The 24,089-nt window shown below is 40.7% G+C and overlaps 1 protein-coding gene across 19 annotated transcripts in view; it reads left to right on the plus strand.

Moving 5' to 3' along the window:
* LOC123618721 (prostate and testis expressed protein 3) overlaps positions 1–24,089 on the plus strand; it is a 69,615-nt gene that overhangs the window by 35,165 nt on the left and 10,361 nt on the right. For all 19 annotated transcript variants that reach the window (XR_012503861.1, XR_012503864.1, XR_012503870.1 and 16 more), the window contains exon 2: positions 22,177–22,310. The gene's annotated coding sequence lies outside the window, so the exon portion shown is untranslated. The remainder of the gene's footprint in view (positions 1–22,176; positions 22,311–24,089) is intronic.

The following is a 24,089-nucleotide window of genomic DNA, read 5'->3' on the forward strand; positions in this document are numbered from 1 at the left end:
TTTTTTCTTCCTTTATCCTGACACTCATTATATCCTCTTGTTCCCCTTTGCCATGTCTCTTGACTGACTTAGGTCTGACCACATCTATGGACACAACCCAAGTCTAAGCCTTAACCTTGTTAGCCCGGCTTCTGTAGCTACTTTTGCTGGTCTTCTAGTTAGTTCCCTTGCTCTCTTTTCAAATATTTCCACCTCTAATGTGGATGAATTAAAAAAGCTTTGTCCAAAAAGCTTATTCTAAGGTTCACTGCTATAGAACTCAGTTCCTTTCAGATGGTTTCACAGTATAATCCACCAAATGAGACTTATGGGGCTAAGGACAGGCCACCCCAACCTGGCAACCCACAAGCAGGAATGGTGTCACAAAGGCCTCCCGCAGGCACCCCAGCTGTGGGGACCTGCACCAGGAAGACAAGCCCCTATAAAACTTGGCTTTGAAAACCAGCAGGGTTTATGTCCAGGAGAACTGGAAAGCTGGAGGAAACAGAGACTCTCTGTTAAAGAGCTCATGCACAAAGTCACTCACCCAATACTCCATAAAGCCAAGCGGTGGCACTGAGTGGTAGATGGGACAGAAGACAGAATGGTAAACTACTGACAAGTAGTGAGAAACAAAAAAATTACCTGACAATTAAATATATAAATATTATGATTCAAAGTATGCCCTGTTATACCCATGATATTAAATTTTTGGCTGTTTCAACAATGTTGAGATTACGGAGACCTGGGTACCTCGGTTGACCTGAGCAGAAAGGCCTCATCCTAGTGTCTTTGGACGTGCATTCCAGACTTCTGCTTGGGGGAGAAACTTTTCTGGGATGAGGAGGGGAACGTGGAGGCGTTACAAGAATCTCACGTTCTTACGCTGTGTGTGAGCATTCATTCTCAGAAAATTTCTAAGACATAGAAAGGAGGCTGTGTGTCCTCTTTCTAACCTTGGATTTTCAATATTTTGGCACATGTTTAAGTCTTTGAAATCATAAGAACTGTTTTTTTTTTTTCTTTTCCCTATACTTTTATCTTTTAAATGTCCTAATGCCCGTACTCCTCCACCCACTTCTGGATGGAGCCAAGAGTTCCAGTGTTGCCTTGTTCCCCTTTCTCACCTGACTAAGCTTTTCACCTCTCATCTGCTGCCCATTTGGACTTTAATGATCAGAAACTGTCTCAGCTCAAGGCCTCAAGAAGAAGATGTGCTGTTCTCCTAACCCTGCAGGCTGGATCCAAGGCCTATGTTCCCAGGCTTATCAGGATTACGAACTGCTGAACTACTGTGTCCACAGCCCACCTCCTACCCTGTCGAGCTACATGAAAGTCCCAAGAGGACCCCCACGTTATTGCTCCTCTTTGAGGGCAGGACCCAGCCTGAGTTCCCCTGGTGCTGCAGGTCACGATCAGGGGATGCACTTCTCTCAGGGCCCCCTCTTGACTTCGGCTACGCAACACCTCTTTCTGCAGTTTCATCATTTTATTCTTTCCTCTGAGTCTTCTCCCAGGTTGAAGTGCTTAAAACAATCTCTCTTTCCAGCTCCTAGATCCTTCTTCCTTCATTTCTTCAAGCAGCGTCAGCATCCCAGCTGTGTGATGACAGCCACCTGTACTCAGAGGATCAGAAGCAAAGCTTTCTTCTCTAACCAGTGCTCATAAGACTCCATTGCAATGGGTTTGATCCCACAAATGCTTACATACCAGAAAAGAATAAGCTCCAAGTAAGCAACATGAAGGTCATAACAAGAGCAGCAGAGCGGGAATGCAGAAGGAAATGATAGTCATGATCTTATGAAGACAGAACAGGTGGCCTCTGTCACTGGCTTGATGTGGAATGAGGGGAAGAGGAGTCAAAGATAAGGCTGACTATTTTCATATCATGGCTCTCAGCTGTGCTGTGGGAACACAGGAGGAACTGGGAGTCGCAGAAGGAGTTCTGAAAGAAGGAACATTTACTTGTTTTCCTAGCATGTGCAAGAGAGGACGGGGCTCCTGCAGGGAACTGAGGAAGGTTCTCCATTGTGGAAGCTTAGGGTGCCAGCTGAGGGGCTGTCTGCATAGGGAGGAACCAGGAGAGAGCATCGCCCCACTCGGGGAGCATCCCAGGACCCTCTAGGCTTCCCCACAATGACCCAGGGACTCAACTGTCTTTCCTCCCCAGACTACGACTATCCATTTCACGTTTTGGAGAATTTCTCTGTTTATGCCTGGCCATGCAGGAGGCCACTAGGTTCCGTGTCCCTACATTAACTTCTCAGTTTCAGGATTTTGCTGAGAATCACTTCAAACACATGAACATTACAAGATTTTAAAAAAATCTTACCAAGTTCTTATAATCCCTGGTCTAAGGAAACCAGCTACCTTCTTTCTGCAGGTGACCATTAGAGCATCATGCTCAGGAGGTAGAACTCAGGTGACACTGTTTAAATCTGGATTCTCCACTTGCTGGACGTGTGACCCTGGACCCTGGGGGTGTGCTTTAACCTCTTTATCCTCAGTGTTTCTTTTCAGTAGAAAAGAAAATAAATAATAGTATCTATCAAGAAGAATTGTGGGGACTGAATTAATACATATGAGCTATTTAGTTATTTTAAAATATACCTTTTGAGGAGGCCTGGAAGTGACATCAGTGGCAATGGCAGAGGAGGGAGGATAATCCGTCCACAGAAACGCTGACAAAAAGAGCAAGATTCATCACAGTCAACTTTGTGCAAGGTTTACCGCAACCAAGAAAGTTTTGAATCAGAATAAGGCAGCTTAAACGTGGTAGGAAAAGTTTTGTGGCATTTTAAAAATAACTTAGCTTTTGTTCCAGCTTGTTCGCCACATTTACACCCCCCCCCCCCCCACACACATACACACACACACACGACATAACAAGGGAGAATTTGCTTCAGTAACCTGGTCATATATAGTCTCTCTGAACACAGAGAAATTGTTTTTATAATCTGAAGGGATACATTTTAAAAGTTAGTCATAAACTCAGCAAAACAGAGGGCTAGATGCCACTTTGGGACTGCTAGTCTCTGAACATGACCTTCATGGACTGGTGAATTTACCATGGAAAGTAAAAGAGCAATCCTTTCTTCCTCCTAAGCTGAGGTCACCCTAGAAAGAGTTCTCCTGGTGATAGCTAGATGTGTTGATACAGCATATTGAAAGTACAAGAGATTTTACCAGAGCTGTAAGCTGTAGTAGGAACAATGGATAGATTATTGGTTACTTCTTCACTGTTGAGTCCTAGACCTACCTTCCTAGTTGCTCTAACATCTGTGTTACCTTCCCCAGCCCTCAGCATCATAGATATGAACTATCTAGGGAATTGTGGACATCCTGACCAATTCTTAGACTCCCAGAAAATCCTCAGGGCTGGCGAGTCGCATGGTAGGAAAGAATACACACAGGAAGTCTCCCCAGAGACACTTCTTTCATGTTCTGTTTTAAATCTGCACATGTTATCTGAAGTTTTTCTGTTTTCACATCCCTTAGGAGGGTAGAACTTCTCAGTTTCATCTAGTTTCAGTCACCTGGAACTGTGCTGTTTCCTTGCCTGAGATAAAAGAGACAGGATTTTCTGATCTGGCTGTTCCTTCAAAGCCTGATCTAGAAGAAACTGTTCTTTCCCTGCCAGATCACTGGTATAAATCCTATGAGTACTGGGAAGACCGCAAGAGCCTAAGGCCATTGGCTGCACTGGAACAGTAACTGTGAGTCTCCATCCGCTGACCTTCCTCATCACAAGTGGCATCTGCCTGAGGTGAAATCTCTTTCCCCAAATCCTGGCCCTCACCACCAGCCCCATTAACCTGTTCAAAGATGTCATAATGTGAAAATACCTCAATTACCAGTGAATTTCAAGGTGTTTTACTATATTCACTGTGGAGAGTAAATCTGTTTCTTTTTAAAAATCATGGTAACTGATTGGAAAGCGAGTTTCCATTCAAGAAACATCATTTTTATTGTTTGGCATGGTACCATTAGAGACGCAAACCAAAAATCCTAACCCATAATCTAAACATCTTTTAATCATATACATAAAGACATGATTGAATACTTACCTGGTCACCCTCAGAGTTGAGGAAAACCCTGGGCTACTCTTCTGGACTAAGTGTGCCTCCAGGACTCTGTGATGGACAGAGGGCATCATAAGTAAAGAAGCCATACAGACTCCAAATAAGGTTTGGAGCAACAGGCAGAAGAGATTCATTCCTGAATACTTCTAAGTCATGGGTCTGTAATTTATGCCACAAGAATAAGTATTTGGGGGTGTCCTAAGAGGGTAAGAAAAAAGATTAGGGGCACTGGGAAAAGGTACGGAATGGAGCCATGTTAGAAAATCAGGTATTATGGGATACGAAGACTGGGAGTGTGAATTTCAGGAGATTTTAGGGAAAAAAATAAGTCAATAAGATAGGGTTCAAATATAAGTGAGGAATTCAGGTGGATCAGTAAAGCTGGGGGGAGAAAATTTCTGCTTTAAGAGAAGTGGTGTAATAATATCAGAGTGATAGTGTCATCCAGGTGAGGAGACAGTCTCTGATGGGGCAGGGGAGGAAAATCTCTTCTTTCGTGAGGGCTGCCATTAGTCAAAGAATTAAATATGGAATTCCTAGAAGGAAAGGAGGGAGGGGAGATCTCAAAAGGTCGAAAAAAGGAATGTAAAGATATAAGAGAAGATGCTAAATTTCAGGCCATTGAGAGGAGGAAAAGGGACAGATCTGCTAGTGAATATGCAGAACGGAAGTCAGTGCTGTCATCCATGTGTGTGTGTGTATGTGTGTGTGTGAGGGTGTACTGTGTGTGTGAGTAATACACGATTACTTCCTGGTGTTATTTCAAAGCTTCACCAGGGTACTAGGTGCACAGGGAAGCAGTTAACTAGTTATGCCCTCTTCCTTCTTCCTCCCTGTATGGAAATGTCAGCTTGCTCTTTTGATATGTAGTAACAAACTCCAGTATATTCTGGAGAACATCTCTTCTGTACGTCACTCTTGCTGTCTCTGCCTCTTCAGCCAACCTCTGGCTTTGACTGCTGCCCCTCTTTGCTGTAGGACCTACACTGTGCTCTGTTGCAATCGGCTTCCTCCTAGTTGCTGTTTCTCTCCCCTGTATTGCTTTGCCCTAAGATGGGCACAGACCCTTCCCACAATTCCTTGCAATGACAGCAGAGACTAAGCTGCAACTCCCATCAATTTTTAGACGGTGCAGGAATAACTGAAGGAAACTAACAGAAAACTTAAAATGAGACTAGAGATGGCTGTGCTTTGAATCTACAGGCTCAATCCCCTCCACAGGAAGTTTACATTTGCCCCCCCCCCCAGTTGTTCTCAGAGTTGAGCTACCCCTAAAACTTGGCCCCACATCAAGCGGGAAGGGCCAGTTTACCTCCGTCCAGGAGAAATCATCTCAGACCTCTCTTTTAATAAAAGTCTGAGTCTCAACCGCGGGTAAACTCCAAGTGCGGGAAGTGGTTTCCTCCTCAGCTCTCTTCTATCCCGGGGTTTGCTTTGTTCCAGGATGACTGACAGTAGGAAGCTGTCCCCCTCGTGATTGCCCTTTGTCACTGCCTGAGTCTAACCTCTCCACCTCTCTTCCCCGTTCCCTATAGTACTGCCTTTTAAAGGCTCTGTGCTCAGCCTTCTTTTGGACTTCTTGCATTCCAGTTATTTATACTCATACATTCTCTCAGCTTTAATGAGCATCTGAGTGTAAATGGCTCTGAATCCACCCCATCTAGCCCTGATTTGTCCTCATATTCTCCCACAGTGTGATATAATGAAAAGACCACAGAAGATGGCATCAAAAATCCTGAGTGCTAGGGCTGAAATAAATCAGGTCCAGGACTTACCTAGGCAGTCCTTCTTCCCCATAATTTGTCAGAAAAAGTCCCTGGTTTTCCTAGGAGCAGGAAACACCTTTGAAGGACTTCCACAATGTCCCCACCCCTAGTCCTTCCTAGGGAAGCCCAACCTGGCAAATATATAAATAGGCATCTTGCAGCTTCCTGCTCCAGCCAGCTCTTTTCTCCCTCCAAAATGGACAAGTCCCTCCTGCGAGGACTCCCCATCCTGCTCTGCTGTTTTAGAGGTGAGTCCCTATGGTTGATAGTTGGTGAGATGTGTCCAGGATTCTTGAATGCACTGGGGTTCCCATGACAGAGGTTCTCTTATGAGAGCCATGCGATAACAGAAGCTGTCATTCTAATGCCACGACTTTGATCCACAATGTGTCTTGTCCCTGTGACCTTCACCAAAGTCTTATTCTCCCCTTAAAAAGGAAATGGGTGGATTATAAAGGAATTGAGAGGATTTTCATAGAAGCTGTGAGATGAGATTTGAAAAATGAGGTCTGCAGAGAGTGTATTTTTTTTTTCCCAACAGTACTGTCTGGGGCATTTTCAGACAATGAGCACTTAGGTGAGTAGAAATGGATCAGTGGTGCGGGAAGGGGAATGATGGGTGGGGGGAGATGAGGGACAGGAGGAGCACTGAGCATTGAAGGAAACCCAGAGATAGACATTGAATTTCAACACCTGGCACTTTCTTCCAGCAGGATGAGGCTGGGATGGGTGCTGATTTTAAGTTTGACAACAAAACAAAACACAAGGACATGAGCAGAGTTGACTTGGCTAAGGATGAGTGTATTAGGAGCCAGGAAAAGGAAACGGGGAAGTGGTATGTTGACTTCATAGGTACTAGCTGGCCAGATCCAAAGTGCAGTGATTTCATGAATTTGAGACGCTCTCCCCCGTTGTCAGCTTCCAGGAGCACATGGGTGAGAAGGCCACACGGGCCAGCTAAAAAGAAGGGAGTGAGGCACATGTACAGAACAAGTGCGGTCTGTGCGGTGCCCTAAGGGATGGGGAGGGGGTCTGAGAGGCCTCTGGAGGTGGGGAGGACTGAAAGGAGGGAGAGATGCGGAGATGCCATGAGATAGGTGACTAGGCTTTGGAGGGACGGAAGGGCCTCGAGCGGCTCCAGATTAAGGGTCCAGGATGGGCCCCCTGTGTTAGGAGGATTACAGTGGCCCTACATAAGGGTAAATCGCAGAGAAAATTGCAGCTACGTCTTCTTTCTCTTCGCCAGCACAGCCCGTGAACTGTATGTTGAGGAGGACCGTATCCCCAGTGAGTATGAGGAGGGCCCGGTCTGATGATCTCAGTTTTGATTTTGCTCCTCTTTTCCTTACCCTTCTACTTGTTTTTCGGACTAAAACTCCTGTGGCCGTAAACTCTAGTCCTCTCTTGGCTCAGCCTATTTGAATAGAGGCAGATGACTACGCTTGATGAGTCTTTGGCAAAGCCCTTGGGGCTCCAAGCAGACTTCAGATTCGAAAGGGGAGGTGGGCCCTTTCATGGCAGTGTGAGGTCTGCTCTCACTTCTGTCTCCCTCCTCTCTGGCCCAAACTGTAGAAATTATTCAGTGTAGGATGTGCCACCTCCAGTTTCCAGGAGAGAAATGTTCCAGAGGCAGAGGAGTGTGCACTGCAGCACCAGAAGAGTCTTGCACAACTGGGAGGATTTTCAGAAGTAAGTTGTGGGTTGAGGGAAGGAGGAGGAGGCAGAGGAAGCAGACAGGGGCGTATTAGCTGTAGTAAAAGAGGGGACTTTGCTTCACCCCAGGGAGTCTCGGCCCTGGGATGACTGGTATCTCTACCCTATCACGTGCCATTAAGAAAAATAGACAGAGGTGGTCACTAAGGTGGGGGTCTGTAGCTATGGGATCAGTATTTTGAGATGCCCGAATAAACAGAGGAGACTGAATTGAAGGGGAGGGAGAGGCACAATAGGGCCAGTGGGGAACAGCAGGATGTTGGTGTGGGGAGGGCAGCTGTTTTGTCTTTGTCCCTGCCTGGACTTCTTGTGGGTAGTTTTAAACTGTGAAATAAAGGGACCAGTGTCAGCAATAGATAATTGGCTAAAGGACCCTTGATGGGTAAGACTAAACATGATTTCCCTGCTTTCCTACCCTTTGTGCTGAGCAATCCCGTCGTATTTCTATCCCTTACTTAAACCAGTGTTAAGATTTGCGGTGGAAACATCCAGCTTGGGCAGTCCTTGAATTGCTGCCGTCGTTACCTCCACACACCCAGGAATATTTTTTTTTTTTTAACTACTCTGCTATTGCGTTTCTTTTGGGAAGCCCCTACATTGCAGCATCTTCCAATTCGTCACATTTGAATAACCGAGCCTTGAACTGCACAAAGGTTGTTTTTATATGCCGTTGTGGGCTGGAAAGAAGTTTTTTGGTTTGTTTGGTGGTTTTTGTTTTTGCAGAAACCTTTTTGCTGATCTGTTTCTCCTCCCTTCCGCAGACGATGGTACCCCCTGGTTAACCTTCAGGGGCTGCCTAGAGAACTGTGCTAATGTGGACAATATAAAATGGAGCATCTACTTGGTAAACTTCAGGTGCTGCAGGAGCCATGACTTGTGCAATGAAAACCTCTAGAAACTGCTGGTCCTTCTTCGGCACCAATCTCTGGGTGACGTTGTTGGCACCAGCTCTTCACGATGATTTCCTTAAAAACCACACTTCAGATTGCAAACATGTGGCTCTGCCTTCTGCACGTGTAAGAAGCAGCCCTCTCTTTTTCTAGATTCTCTGCGTTGGCCCCTGAGCGGGTGAAATACCTCGAGTGCAAGATCAGCATGTCCTGCAGGTTGTTGCAAAGCCTAGTGCTTTCACTGGGTACCCAGGTTGCTTCGGGAAAGGAAGAAGAGGATGGGCCACTTATCTTCTCTGCTCCTTGACTTCCTTCCGTAGCAGAATATTTTCATTTTTTTTTCCTCTCTGTACTGTTCTTCTAATCTCACTCCAACTAAAGCATATAGCCCTGGTCTTGTGAGGAGGGATGGGGTAATGTGAAAAAAGATGACTTGAGTCTTGTTGAATTTTGTTCATGAATGCTATTCCCAGAGTGAGGAGAAGGGCAGCACGTAGAAAGAAGTGTGTACCAGGACCATGAAGGGAGAGGGATTTTTCTGCCTTGTAGAATGAGACTCTCTTTGGGGTTGGCGGTTAGAGAAGAAAAGGAAAAGGCATCTCTGGAATTCCAGAGACAGTGCTTGCACTCTGCTTCCCTGGGAAACTCACAGGAAGTCGTCAACCCCTAGATGGGCAAAAGCTGTAGGATGCTTCCAAGGGGATGAGACCAGAGCAGCCAGATAAATATTCCCATACCTGAAGCACTGCATGGAGGAAGCTGAGCTCTGTGGGGTCTGAGGGAGTCATGTGGGTCTGGCCACTAGACATCTCGACAGCAGCCTCTGTGGAGAGTTGTCCCCATGCCAGATGCCTTTCCCCACCCCTCCATCTCGCACACACTCAGGTCTTCCACTTGTTCAGTTCCAGCAGCCTAGGGAAAACAGAAGTTGGAAAATGTACGCTCACAAGGATTGAGACTGATTCCTAACCAACTGGTCGGATGAGATCTGAAAGGGGTGATTAATTAATATTACAAAAATATCGTAAAGAAAATTACACTTCCTCCATACCCATATTGTGTTTTCTTCTTTCTCTCCTCTCCAAACCCCTCCTTAATTTCTTCAACAAACATTTCTTTTAAAATTCCTGTGGTTCAGGCACTAGTAGACCTTAGGATATAGTAGTCATGATTCCTGTCCTCATGGTATCTCAGACAAGAATGAAGATATATTTAAAGAGTTAACTAAACATGCAAGCTGAAACAAAATAATAAAAAAAAGAAGCAGGTGGGAATATTTGGTATAAAGTATAACAAATCAAAAAAACCCATAATAGATGAAATATTAGATGTATTAAAAAAGAAAAAAGATGAGCAAGGAATTAGGCAGTTGGAAGATCAGAATGAGGAACTCTCCAAGAATATCATAAGAAAGAAGACATAGAAAGAAGACCTAGAAAATATGACCATAAAATAGAATGGGTTACAGAATACAAACCTGAGAAATAAGGAAAAACATAAGTTAAACAGAAGTAAAACAGAAGTTAAAGACTAGCAAAGATAACAAACCTTTAAGTACTTCCAGTAAGAAAGAGCAGGAAAAGCATAAAGGGAGAGAGAATAAATGCCAAAATCCTTCAAGTGTCTTAACAAAGAAACTTAAAACACTGTATAAATTCAGCAAAAGTCATGTCTCAGTGTTATTTCTGACATAGCAGATTGTGAACTAAGATAGCCCTTTTTGTGGAAGAGTGCAACACTCTTTGAAGTCAAGATTCTTAAATGAATCATTTGGTAAGGAAAAAGGGTAACAAAAAAATTTGTTTTACAACTTTCTCCCCCTGGATAGAAGAGTAAGAATGATACCTTGTGAATGTTCTCAGTGTGCTTACTTATCCGAACCTGCTGTGTGGCAAAAGATATTTTGTGTTTTATTGCAACTATAGAATATTTTCCCCATTTTTATCTTTCTTAGATTCTTTTGATTAATCTAGTATTTTTCATTTTATCTTCTCTATTAGCTTTTTAATTATACATTCTTTAATAATTTTTTAATTGTTATGCATACTTACCTGTTTACAGTCTACCATAAATTAGTACATTTACCACCTTATTAGCAACACAAGAGTATAGGAATTTGATTCCATTTATTCCCTTCTGGGTCTTTTTTTTTAATCGAAGTATAGTCAGATTACAATGTGTCAATTTCTGATGTGCAGCATAATGTCTCAGTCAGACAGATACATGCATATATTCTTTTTCACATTCTTTTTCATTATAGGTTATTACAAGATATTGAATATAGTTTCCTGTGCTATACAGTAGAAAATTGTTGTTTATCTATTTTATATGTAGTGGTGTGTATCTGCAAATTTCAGACTTTCAACTTATCCTTTCCCACCTGCTTTCCCCCTGGGTAACCATGAGCTTGTTTTCTATGTCTGTGAGTCTGTTTCTGTTTTGTAAATAAGTCCATTTGTGTCTTTTTTTCAGATTCCACATTTAGGTGGTATCATACGGTGTTTTTCTTTTTCCTTCTGGTTTATTTCACTTAGAATGATGATCTCCAGTTCCATCTATGTTGTAGCAAAGGGCGTTATTTTGCTCTTTTTAATGGCTGAGTAGTATTCCATTGTATAAATATACCATAGCTTCTTTATCCAGTCATCTGTTGATGGACATCTAGGTTGCTTCCATGTCTTGCCTATTGTAAATAGTGCTGCTATGAACACTGAGGTGCATGTATCTTTTCAAATTAGAGTTCCCTCCGGATATATGCCCAGGAGTGGGATTGCTAGATCATATGGTATGTCTGTTTTTGATTTTTTAAGGAATCTCCACACTGTTTTCCATAATGGCTGCACCAAACTACATTCCCACCAACAGTGTAGAAGGGTTCCCTTCTCTCCACAGCCTCTCCAACATTTATTGTTTGTGGACTTTTTCATGCTGGCCATTCCGACTGGTGTGAAGTGGTACCTCATTGTAGTTCTGGTTTGCATTTCTCTGGTAATCAGCAATACTGAGAATCTTTCCATGTGCCTATTGGCCATTTGTATGTCTTCTTTGGAGATTTGCTTGTTTAGGTCTTCTGCCCATTTTTGGATTGGGTTGTTTTTTTTTTTTTTGTTAAGTTGTATGAGCTGCTTGCATATTCTGAAAAGTAAGCCCTTGTCAATCACATCATTTGCAAATATTTTCTCCTAAGTATTTTTCTTTCTTTTTGTTTTGTAAACAAAACAAAGCTTTGCTGTGCAAAAGCTTGTATGTTTAATTAGGCCCCATTTGTTTATTCTTGCTTTATATCTGTTGCCTGGGTAGACTTCCCTAGGAGACATTGCTAAGACTTATGTCAGAGAATATTTTTCCTGTGTTTTCTTCTAGGAGGTGTCTTGTCTTACATTTAAGTGTTTAAGCCATTTTGAGTTTATTTTTCTGTATGATGTGAGGGAGTGTTCTAACTTCACTGATTTACATGCTGCTGTCCAGTTTTCCCAGCACGACTTGCTGAAGAGACTGTCTTTTCTCCATTGTTTATTCTTGTCTACTTTGTCATAGTTTTATTGACCATTAGTATGTGAGTATATTTCTGGACTTTCTATCCTGTTCCATTGATTTGTATGTCTGTTTTTTGTGCCAGTACCATGCTATTTTGATTACTGTAGTTTTGTAGTATAGTCTGAGGTCAGGGAGCCTAGTTCTCCAGTTTTGTTCTTCTTTCTCAAGATTGTTTTGGCTATTTGGGATCTTTTGTGTTTCCATAAAATTTAACAGTTTTTTTTGTTCTAGTTCATTGAAAATGTCCTGGGTATTTTGATAGGGATTGCATTAAATCTGTAGATTGCTTGGCAGTATGGTCATTTAAAAATATTGATTCTTCTAATCCAAGAACATGGGATATCTTTCCATTTCTTTGTATCATCTTCAATATCTTTCATCAATGTTTTATAGTTTTCAGAGTATAGGTATTTTACTTCCTTGGTTAAGTTTATTACTGGGTACTTTATCCTTTTTGATGCAATTTTAAATGGGATTTTTAAACTTTCTCTTTCTGATATTTCATTATTAGTATATAGAAATGCAACAAATTTCTGTATATTAATCTTGTATCTGCAACTTTGCTGAATTCATATATTAGTTCTAATTGTTTTGGGGTGGAGACTTTAGGGTTCTCTCTATAAAGTATCAATCATGTCATCTACAAATCTTGACACTTTTATCTCTTCCCTTCCAATTTAGAAATCTCTTATTTCTTTTTTTGGCTGATTGCTCTGGTTAGGACTTCCAATATTATGTTACATAGAAGTGGTAAGAGTGAGCATCCTTGTCTTGTTCCTAAAGTTAGCTGGAAGTCTTCCACCTTTTCACTGTTGAGTATGATGTTGTCATTAATGGTCTTTATTATGTTGAGATATATTCCCTCTATACCCACTTTTTGAGAATTTATATTGTGAATGGATGTTGAATTTTGTCAGATGCTTTTTTCTGCATCTGTTGAGATGATCATGTGATTTTTAGCCTTCCTTCCATTAATGTAGTGTATCACATTGATTGATTTATGAAAGTTAAACTATCCTTGTGACCATGGATAAATCCAACTTGGTCATGGTGTATGATCTTTTTTATATATTGTTGTTTGGTTTGCTAATATTTTGTTGAGGATTTTTTATATATATCTTTATCAAAGATATTGACCTGTCATTTTGCTTTTTGTTGTGTCTTTGCCTGCTTTTGCTATTAGGGTAATGAAGCATCATAAAATGAATTTGGCAGTGTTTCCCCCTCTTCAATTTTTCTGGAATAGTTTCAGATGGCTAAGTATAAGTTCTTCTTTATATGTATGGTAGACTTCTCCTGTGAAGGCTTCTGGCCCTGGACTTTTATTTCCTGGGAGTTTTATTTAAATTACAAATTCAGTTTCACTTCTAGTGAGCCACATGTTGAGGTTGTCTGTTTCTTCTTGATTCAGTCATGGCAGGCTGTATGTTTCTAGAAATTTGCCCATTTCTTCTAGGTTTTCCAGTTTATTGGCATATGATTGTTCAGAGTGTTCTCTTACGAGTTTTTCTGTGCTTTTTTGTATCTCTGTCGAATTGGTTGTTGTTTCCATTGCTATCCCAGTTGGTCTACCTTTTATATGAGTAAATTTGTGAAGGTTCATTAACTATCCTGTTCCTTCCAGCTTCCAACTGAAAGACCATGGTGCTACCCAGGTAGTTCTAAGCAAAGCTCTAAAATCAACCCAAGAGCCCCACAGCAAACACCTTCAGCCTCCTGACTCACAGCCTCTTTCCAGTTGCAGCACTTAACATCCTTCCTGGGGGCTGTTACTTCTGCCTGTGGGCCAGTGGGCAGGTTTCCCTGCCCCAGTGAGTCTAGAGTAGAATAAATGTGACTGAAAGAGTACAAATAAATTTTGTTTTTCCAGTTTTCCTTTGTCACCATGAGCAGCACCTTACGAGCATAAATCAGGCAATCCACACACATACGTGTTGAATACTCACAGGGCACATTTTGAAACATTCAGCAGTTGTGGTAGAGCCCAGTCCATTAAAACGTGAGGTCAAAGAAGAAGCCCCAGATCATATACTGTCTCTAGATAGAACCTGCTGAGGTTGTAAAGCCGGGTTCCTGGATTCCAATACAATCACTACTTGTATAAAGTTCGCAAACAAGTTTTTTGAGATGCGATTTTCTGACAACTTTTCAATAATAAACACATTTCTGTTGGAAAGCTATGATTTTACGCACATTGGTACAAAAGAACTCTATTTTTCCAAATACTTCTAACCCTCCAGATTTAAAGTTCTGTACAATTGATTTGTCTTCTTTGATCAATTTTGCCAGCTTAGGTCCACCACCAACCAAGGGGTCTTTGGCCTGGAAGAGAATTCTGGACCTGAATCCAAACTAGTGTACTTGCTCAGGATCCGGCCTCCCTCATTGTTCCCTCCACTTCCACTTGCTTTTTGTTTGCTTGTTCTGTAAAATGTAAAGAACGGAACTGCACTCCAGTTGGACCAGGAAAATTAGAGGGTGACAGGGTATTGTAACATGGAGCAACATGGGAGTCAGAACCAAATGGAAATCCAAGACAGGAAACATAAAGGCAGGCTCGGGAGGACCGGACCTAGAGGGCCAGTCTAGATACGATGAAACTCTAGAGGCTTGGCCACAGTAGTGTATGAATCTTCACTTCAAGCTTAGCTATAAATGTGTGGCAGTCAGTTTCCATCTGTCTGTATCACTCAGTGTGTATCTGCTACTCTTCCAGCTACCGGTTACCTTCTTCATGTTGTGCCTCTTCATTAATTTGAAGCATCGTCTTAGTTTCTAGTTTTGACTTGTTTAGACCATTGTAGTCACTAGCCACAATACAAGAATTCCTCTACAACTCATTTCGTGTTTGGAACCTACTGTCAGCATCTCTATTCTACATATAAACTAACCAGTGACGAATGGAAGAATTTACCATGTTTCTATTTCTATAGATGTTAAAGAATAATGTCCATTCTGACATGATACAATTTGGGGGGAATCCAGCATACATATAATGAAAATATTTTAAAATTATTTTGTATATTAAAATTTTTTTCTATTTGGGTAAATAAAATGTGGTGGAAACTAATAACCAATCATAAGCCAGGCTATCAGAGGGAATACTACAAAACCTGGAATAATAATACATGTCTATATAAATATATAGCTAAAAAATAAAATAATACTAACGTCTGTAGATTCTAACACAGAGAAACGTTTATACATTTAGGTTAAATTTTTTTTTAACCTAAAGCGAGTGAATAATCATTTGTGACGAATTTTCATCATTTCATACCTTACTATTTTTTTGAGGAAAACTAATTTGAAGGCCTGAAACTTACCTCTTTAGCATTTTCTGTTGCAAGACTGTGCCAGTAGATGAAAAAGCACCCAGTTGTCTATCAATGAGTGCATTGAATGCAAGGTAATATTTAAATTTTTTTGAGGACGGGGCGGTAGAAGATTCCTCACACGCCAGGAGACAGGGTAATTGGCCAACACTCAGCCAAGTGCCCATCCTGATGTACTTGGCTTTGGCCATGAGAATACGATAAGAGGATTAGAAACATGGTGACCTAGTGCTGCATGGTCAGGAGTAGCTTGGTTGGTACAGTTCTTGAAAAATACTGGCAGCCCCTCATGTCTCGTGTTCTGACTGTTCCTCTCACAGAAGTTAGTGTTTTCTGATTTTACATTGACTTTCTCAAGCCCCTGCTTAATACAAGCTCTTCCTGGCCCCCTCCACATATCTCGACTGCTCTCTTCCTGAATATTTAAAAAATCTCCTTTGATTTCTTGTCCTTAATTTGTATCCAGTCTGCTTTCTCCTGATCTTCTCTCAGAAGCTCCATCAGTAAAATACTTTACTCCCTTTGCCAGAAACTTGAGAACTCTGAATTTAGCCAGGTTTAGCATCAGAACTTAAGGGCAAGTAAATTTTGCCAGGAGGTGTCACCTGGCAAAGACGGGGTATCCAAGCAGAAGGCAGAGCTGGGGTTTGTGGCCTGTGGCTTTGCACGTTCCTGTGAATGGAAGCAGTATCACAAGAAAGAGCTTCCGTAGGTGGATCTCCTGGAATAGAGTAGTAGGCTCTGGGTTTTGAGAAAATGGAAGATAATATTGCCTTTGGGTAAGGAAAGGGCAAAAATTACTGGGAGATCATTTTCAATATTAATCATTTTATTTATAGCTAATCTTCTCGGTATCATATATACTTTCTTTTCCATCTAGTCCAAATATCTTTGTCTTTTCTTCTAAACTGTTTCCATCATTACACCTGTTTTCATGAGTACAGCAATGTGTTTCTCTCAGTAAGTCATGAAATACTTGGAACATTCCCTCTTCACAAGCCCTGCAAGACAGTACTGAGTAACGGTACAGGTATTTCCCTAAAGAGAAGAGAAAAGCAAATGTGATTACCTTAATTAACCTCACCATCTTCCTAGGAATACGTCTCTCCAGATCCTCCGCAGTTTTCTATACACAGGAATGAGCCCAAAGGCTGTGTCTGCATCTCATCTGTGTGTCTCTAGACAGCACCAGGCAAAAGACATTTGCCACCCACGAAACCTCCACCCCAGGCCTGTGGGTGGAGAACCCCACTTCCCCCCTCCCCTGGTCCCAGTCTCCCTCCACACTTTGACTCCAGGGATGGTGGGCACTACTGGTAATATTTTATGTCTCTTTCTAAGTCCCACTTACCTAGAAAGCGATCATAATAGTAAAAGTGGTCTGTGGTACAGCTCCTGTTACCTGCCATCACGTTAAACTTCCAACAACTTTTCATGCGACTGCGACATTCCATTCCATTAAAATTATTACATTTATGGCAAAATCGAATATCTGAAGAAAGAGAGGAAAGCTTTAAAGCAGAGCTCCGGGGAGAGGGTTTCTGCTTCAGAAATCTGCTCCCACCTGTGAGCATTTGTACTCAGGTGGTGCAAAATGCACAAGAAGGGTGCTGACACCCCTCCCAGTTTCTCTCGGGGTCATTACTCCCTTCAAGTCAAGGACGCCCTCTCACCCAAGGCTGGGGGCTGAAAGAAGACCCTAGAACAGTGGGTGAGGAGCGTGGAGTCAGAGAGGGTAGAGAGAGAATGTATAAAGAACTCAAAAATGGCCCCTCTCATTGTGACATTATTTATCCAAGAACTGCCAATGGACTACACCATACATTTTGCTGTCAGGACTCTGTCTCCTGTGAAGAGAAGAAGAAAATTCTCCTTGAGCCACTCTGCTCCAGACACGAGAGTCAGGTCATGAAGTCCCTCACTTCCTCCCCCCACACTCTCTGCCCACCCATTCACCCACCCAGTCCCACCCTCCCCAAGCCTTACCCTCCTTCATGAAGAGCACTGTGACTATGCTCAGCAGAAGCAGCCGGCGCATTGTGGGGCCCATTCTTGAGAAGATCCCAGGAGGGAGTTCCGGCTGTTTTTATTCCCATCACTTGCCCTCAGGCATCCCACTAAAATCACAGAATCATAAATTTCAGATCAAACCACCTGAATCCTCTTGACAACGTTCCCAAGAGACGGTACATCCTGTCTGTTTCCACCTACTTAGACTCAGGCCACCCAGATACTGCATTTCATTCTGTTACATCTGTCATAAGATACTGATGTTGGTGTTGAATCTCCTTCCTGAGCACCTCTTCACATGGTTGTATTTCTATCTATTGGGTGTGTGCACAATCTGGAGAAAGGTTCCCAAGGCTGGAGCTCTAGAGTGAGCTGTATCCTGAATCATCAGATGATGGTAGGAGAGAGGGAAAATGGGTAAGAAAAATACTGTCATCAATTTTAAAAAAAAGTATCTCCTTTCTCTGGATAGCAGAGAAAACATTATTCATGGGCAAAGTCCCACTGAAACTAGGAATCCCAGAAGCCTGGCTGGGATTGAAAACTTACATGCCAGTGTCAGGGAAGTGGCTCGCATAGAGACCAGCTTTGTAAGTCTTGCATTTGGACTGTGTGAGACACAGGCAGGAATTCATGGATAGAGGTCCCAGGGGTCTGCCTCCAAGCAAAGAAATACTACTCTGCTATAAAAAAAGAATGAAATAATGTCATTTGCAGCAACATGGATCAACCAAGAGATAATCATACTAAGTGAGCGAGAAAGAGAAAGATAAGTGCCACATGATATCACTTACATGTGGAAGCGGAAGAGCGCATGCTTAGCATGCTCGAGGTCCTGGGTTCAATCCTCAGTACCCCCTCTAAAAATAAATAAACCTGATTACCTACCCCCCAAATAAAATAATTAAATAATAAATAATAAACTGAAAAGAATAATAATACAAACACACTTATTTACAAAACAGAAACAGACTCAGACATAGAAAACAAACTTACGGTTATGAGAGAGGGAAAGTGAGGGAGGGGACAAGTTAGGAGTTTGGGATTTGCAGATACTCCTATATATAAAACAGATAAACAACAAGCTTCTACTGCAAAGCACAGGGAACTATATTCAATATCTTTTATTAACCTATAATGAAAAAGAATAGATGTGTGTGTGTGTGTGTGTGTGTGTGTAACTGAATCACCATGCTGTACACAAGAGACTAACACAACATTGTAAATCAACTGTACTTCAATTAAAAAAAAAATGGAACAGAAGAAGTAAAATTGTCAATATTTACAGATGATACAATTTTATGTATAGAAAACCGTGAAGACCCCACCAAAAAAACTATTGAAAAGTGTTTTCTTTTCCCCATTGGATAGTCTTGGTACTGTTGTTGAAAATAAATAAATCATAGATGTATCCGTTTATTTCTGAACTCTCCCTCTATTCCACTGATCTGAATGTCCATCTTTATTCCAGTGCCACGTTGTCTTGATTACTATAACTTTGTAGTAAAGTTTTGAATTCAGGAAATGTGAGCCTTCCAACTTGACTCTTCTTTTCCAAGATTGTTTTCGTAGCCTTGCATTTCCACATGAATTTTAGGATCTGCTTGTTAATTCTGTAAAACAAACAAACAAACAAGAAAACAGATTGGATTTTGAAAGAGGCTGCATCGGATTTGCAGATCACTTTGGGAGTGTTGCCATCTTAACAATGTTGTTTTCTGATCCATGTACATGGCATGCCTCTTCTTTTATTTAAGGCTTTAATTTCTTTCAATGTTTTGTCATTTTAAGTGTACAAATTTTAAGGTTCTGGTCACCAATTCCAATGTGTGAGTGTGTGTGTGTGAGAGAGGTCCCCCACACCAACAATAATTCTTGGAACGTCAACAGGATGTCTGAGAATTCAAGTCAATTCTGACACTATCTACTCAGAGATAGAGATTGAGATAGTTTCAGATGTCACAAGTAAAGGGCTCAGTCCTACAAGACCACCCTCCACTTCACATGCTAGCTGCAAACCCAGGTTGTTACCTATACTTCTGAGTGACTGGCTATCAATCAGAGATTCCCTGGAACACCCTCCTTGAGTTCGGCTGATTTGCTGGAATGGCTCACAGAACTCAGAGAAACATTTTTAATTACTAGATCACCAGTTTATCATAAAAGGATGTAACTCAGGAAAAGTCGGATGAAATTGATGCATAAGGCAAGGTATGGGGAAAGGGCATGGAGATTCCATGCTCTCAAATGCACCACTCTCTCAACCACATGTTCACAGAAGCTCTTTGAACCCTGTCCTTTCCAAAGGGTCCAAAAAAAAACAACAAAACCCTGTTTTTATTGGAGGTTTTATTACATAGGCACGATTGATTAAATTATTGGCCATTGGTGATTGGTTGAAACTTCAGCACCCCTCCCCTCTCCAGAGGTCAAGGGGTAGGACTGAAAGTTCCAACCCTCTAATCACATGGTTAGCTCCTTTGGGAACCAACCTCATTCTTAGGTGCTTTCCCAAAAGTCGCCTTATTGACATAACAAAAACCACCTTTATCACTCTCAACACTTAGGAAATTCCAACGGGTTGGAGGGCTGTAAGTCAGAAACTGTGGAGGAAGACCAAAAATATATTAGAAACATATTTTGGTCATCTGAGTGACCAAATATATATATTTCTTATTGTTACCAAGTCCAAACTCATTCTGCTTGCTGCACAACAGGCCAATAAATCAGGAGATGAGGTGTTGGGGCAAGGAATAACAACTTTATTCGGAAAGCCAGTAGATGGAGAAGATAGCAGATTAATGTCCTGGAGAACCACCTTACCCAAGTCAGAATTCAGGCTCCTTTTATACTAAAAAGGGGAGGGGGTGCTGTTGGTTGTTGAAAATTTCTTGGTGACAGAATCATTTGTTCTTGCAGCTGTCCACCTAGATCAGGTCATGATGTTCCTGTAAACCTCCAACAAGATGAATGTTATTCTCTGTCCTACAACTTTGTATTTCTATATGAATGGAAAAGTGTTACACCCTTAAAGATCAGAGCCTTGAGACTGGGCTGTCCTGTATCTTTCAGGCTATAGGCAACATTCCTTTACAAAAGATGCAGAAGCAGCATGACTTAGCTCAGGAAACAGAGCACAGGGTTTAGCGCTAAAGGAACAGATCTAATACGGAGTCAGATTTGTTCTTCCCTATTACATTATAAATCACAATATTGCACAATTCTATTTCTTTCGTTAAATTTATTCCTAGGTATTTTGTTCTTTTTGAGGTTACTCTAAATTGAATTGTTTTCTAATTTCATTTTCGGATTGTTTATTCCTATCATAGAGAAGCACAATTGATCTTGTATTCTGTGGATTCCTTAGGATGTTCTATATACAAGGTTATTTCATCTGCAAATAGAGATAAATTTACTTCTTCTTTTCTAATCTGGATGCTTATTTCTTTTACCAGCCTCATTGTCTAGCTACAACCTCCAGTACAACGTTAAGTCGAAGTGGTGAGAACAGAAATCCTTGTTTTGTTCCTGAGTTTAGGTGGGAAGTACTTAGTCTTTCAGCTTGTGTGTGTCAGCTGTGGGTTTTTCTAGGTGTCCTTTTTTTCAGATTCAGAATCATCTCTTCTATTTTCAGTTTAGTGGGTACTTTTATCATGAAAAGGGGTTGAATTTTTTTCAGTACTTTTCCTGCATCTATTGAGATGTTCGTAAGGTTTTTTTTTCCTTTACTCTATCAATGTGGTGCACTACATTGTTTGATTTTTTTTAAATGTCAAATTAGCCTTGTATTCCTGGGATAAATTCAACTCAGTCATAGCATACATACACTCCTTTTTATATGTTGTTGATTTCAGTTTGCTTGTAGTTTTTGAGGATTTTTGCATCATTTCTATCATCTATCTATATACCTACCTACCTATCTATATCTATGTATTTTTTCTTGTGATACTTTTGTTTGGTTTTGATATCAGGATAATATTGGCCTCATAGAATGTGTTGAGAAGTGTTAACTTATCTTTTTTTTTTCTGAGAACAAAATGTTTTTAAAAACTTTGCATGTTAAAATTTGGTGAATAAAAATGTTGATTGAGAGAGAGAAAGAAAGGTAGATAGAGTAATAGATAATTAATACATTTTAAATAAAAATGGGACCAAACTATGTATACCATTTTAAAACCTTTTTCTTCCACTGAACATGTTTTAGCATGTTTTCAAATCAGTAAATTTGCATTGCCATGATGTCACTTCTAGAGATGCATGGTATTTTGTCGTATGGATGGACCATGTTTGATTTAGGCAATCCTGATTGTTTCTGCTCTTTGACTTTTATTAGCAACTCTGCCATGAAGCTTGTTTCCTCACACGTATTATTTTTTACCTTGTCTTTTTTACCTTTGTCTAATCACAAAATTAAATTTTTGTGGTAGAAATTTGGATCCAAATCTATGCCAGTTTTTAAAGAATTTTCATATTTTTTCATTTGCTTCCTGAAAAGGATTTATATTCTCACTGGCAGTGTATAATCTTTTCATCTTTAGCAATGTAATAATCAAAAGTTAAGTGGTTTCTTGTCTTAATTTGCATTTCTGACATTACAAATGACATTGGACATGATTTCATGTGCACCAGAAATTTGTGTTTCTTCTGTGAATTATCTATTGATGTCTTTGTTTATTTTTTAATTGAAGAGCTCATCTTGTTCTCATTTATATGAAAGAGTTTTTGGTTTATTGAGGCATGAACCATTTATCTGCTAAATTTATTACAAATATTTTCCCCATTGTCACTTTTTTTTTTCCATTTTTATTAACTTGACGTCAACTTATTAGTAACCTAATCACAGAAGTGATATCCTGTCATGTTCCAGGTCCTGCCCACACTCAAGGGAAGAGTATTATTTAGGATGTGTGTACCAGAGGATGGGGAGTCTTCGAATTCTGCCAGCCACATCTCAGAAACATATTTTTAAAGAGAAAAACTACTATCCAAGTTACTAGATAAGTAAGTGTTTAATTATTTGGAATTTCAGCCTTTCCTCCTTTTATTCATTTAATGTATTGACTATTTTCACCCAAAGCAACCAGCTCAAAATACGATCAGTCTGTCTTCAGTTTTGCTGATCTGTCTCATCTAGGTATATCTGTTATCTGTTTATGAACCATCAGCAATATCCAAAGAGTCTTCTGTAAGGTCTAGCTTCCCTTCAGAGAAATGAGAAGCCCAGTAGGAAACATAGCATGTAATTAGCAGATGCTGACTAAGATACTCATTCCTTGAGTGAGTCAGTGTACATTCTGTGTTCCTGTCTCCATACTCTGACACAGACGATCCATGAACCACATAGTAAGCTTGTCAAGAAATCAAAATAAAGTGACTTCTCTGCATGCATAGAATATTGCCATATGCTGTCATTGAAATTGATTGGAAATTCTTTTTTTCCCCCTATTTCCACAGCCCTTTCTTTGGTAACAATAGAAAAATGGTAACAGATCTTTAGAAAGCTTTATTCTCTTTAGTATTCAACTAAAGATACAACAGCTATAGGAAAATAATGATCTTTATATTATGTGTGGGTGTTTCATGGTTTTGATTTATCATGCAAAAAACATTTACTTTTGTATGTGGTCAAATCTATCCATCTTGTTCTATTTTGTGATTGAGGTCATGATTAGAATAGCTTCCTCTATCACTAGGTTATATGAATATTTCTAACTATCTTTAATATAATAGTGAGCGTAGAATGAGAGGGAGCTTTGGGATTGTATAGAGACTGGATCCAATTCCAACTCTGCTATTAACTAGTTGTAACAAATTGTATTTTCCAAAGTTGGCTGCAACAATACCTCCCGTACCGCAAGCTCTTCTGCAGCTTTGCTACTCTCCAGTCAAAAGTGGAACCTGGCCACTCACTCGTAACCAATAGAATGTAGCAGAAGTGATGAGGCATGACTTCCAAGGCTTGGCCATAAAATGTGATGCAACTTGCACCTTGTTAGAATATACACTTGCCTTTAGAGCCCTAAGCTGCTGTGTAAGAAGTCAGGCCTCCATGCTGTAAAGAGGCCAAGTCACACAGAGCCCGTAAGTAGGTGTTCTGACCAACAGCTCCAGGTGACGCCACAGCTTATACGGGTGTCAACTGCAAAGACATGTAAGTGAAGACACCTTCAAGTGTTTCCCGTCTCCATCTCTTCAGTCACCTCCAGGCTTCAATCACTTCCAAGCTGTTGAGGTCACAGACATCATGGAGCAGACACAAGCCATCCCTACTATCTACTTTCTGAATTCCTGACCCACAATACTAGTGAACACAGACATTTTTTTATGCATCAGTAATAACTGGAAAGTTGTGTGATATTTGTCAAGTTACCCAATTAGCATCTGGGCAAACAATCTGTTCTTCAGGTTTTTCATCTATTAAATTGTTTTACAATACAAGCGATTTCATAGGAAGTTGTGAAGATTAAATGAGTTTACGTATGAAAAGCACTAAACACGTATCTAGCATACAGTAAGAGGTCAAGTAACAATAGTCACAACAATATTAAAAAGTTAGGGTTTTATTACACTTAAATCCTTAATACATGTGAAAATCATTTTGATTTAATGCTTAAGGTTTTATGAATTCCTTACCAGTCAACTCCAAATTCACACTTAGATTAGTAAGCAAATTACTGCCTTTGAATTGATACGTGAAGAAAAAGTTCCTGTATAACTATGTGCATATATAAAAAAGACCTTACGCGTATTGGAGGAGTGATATTTGGTGTGCTATCCATG

This window comes from Camelus bactrianus, chromosome 33 (genome assembly GCF_048773025.1).
Source record: "Camelus bactrianus isolate YW-2024 breed Bactrian camel chromosome 33, ASM4877302v1, whole genome shotgun sequence".
NCBI classification, from domain to species: Eukaryota; Metazoa; Chordata; class Mammalia; order Artiodactyla; family Camelidae; genus Camelus; species Camelus bactrianus.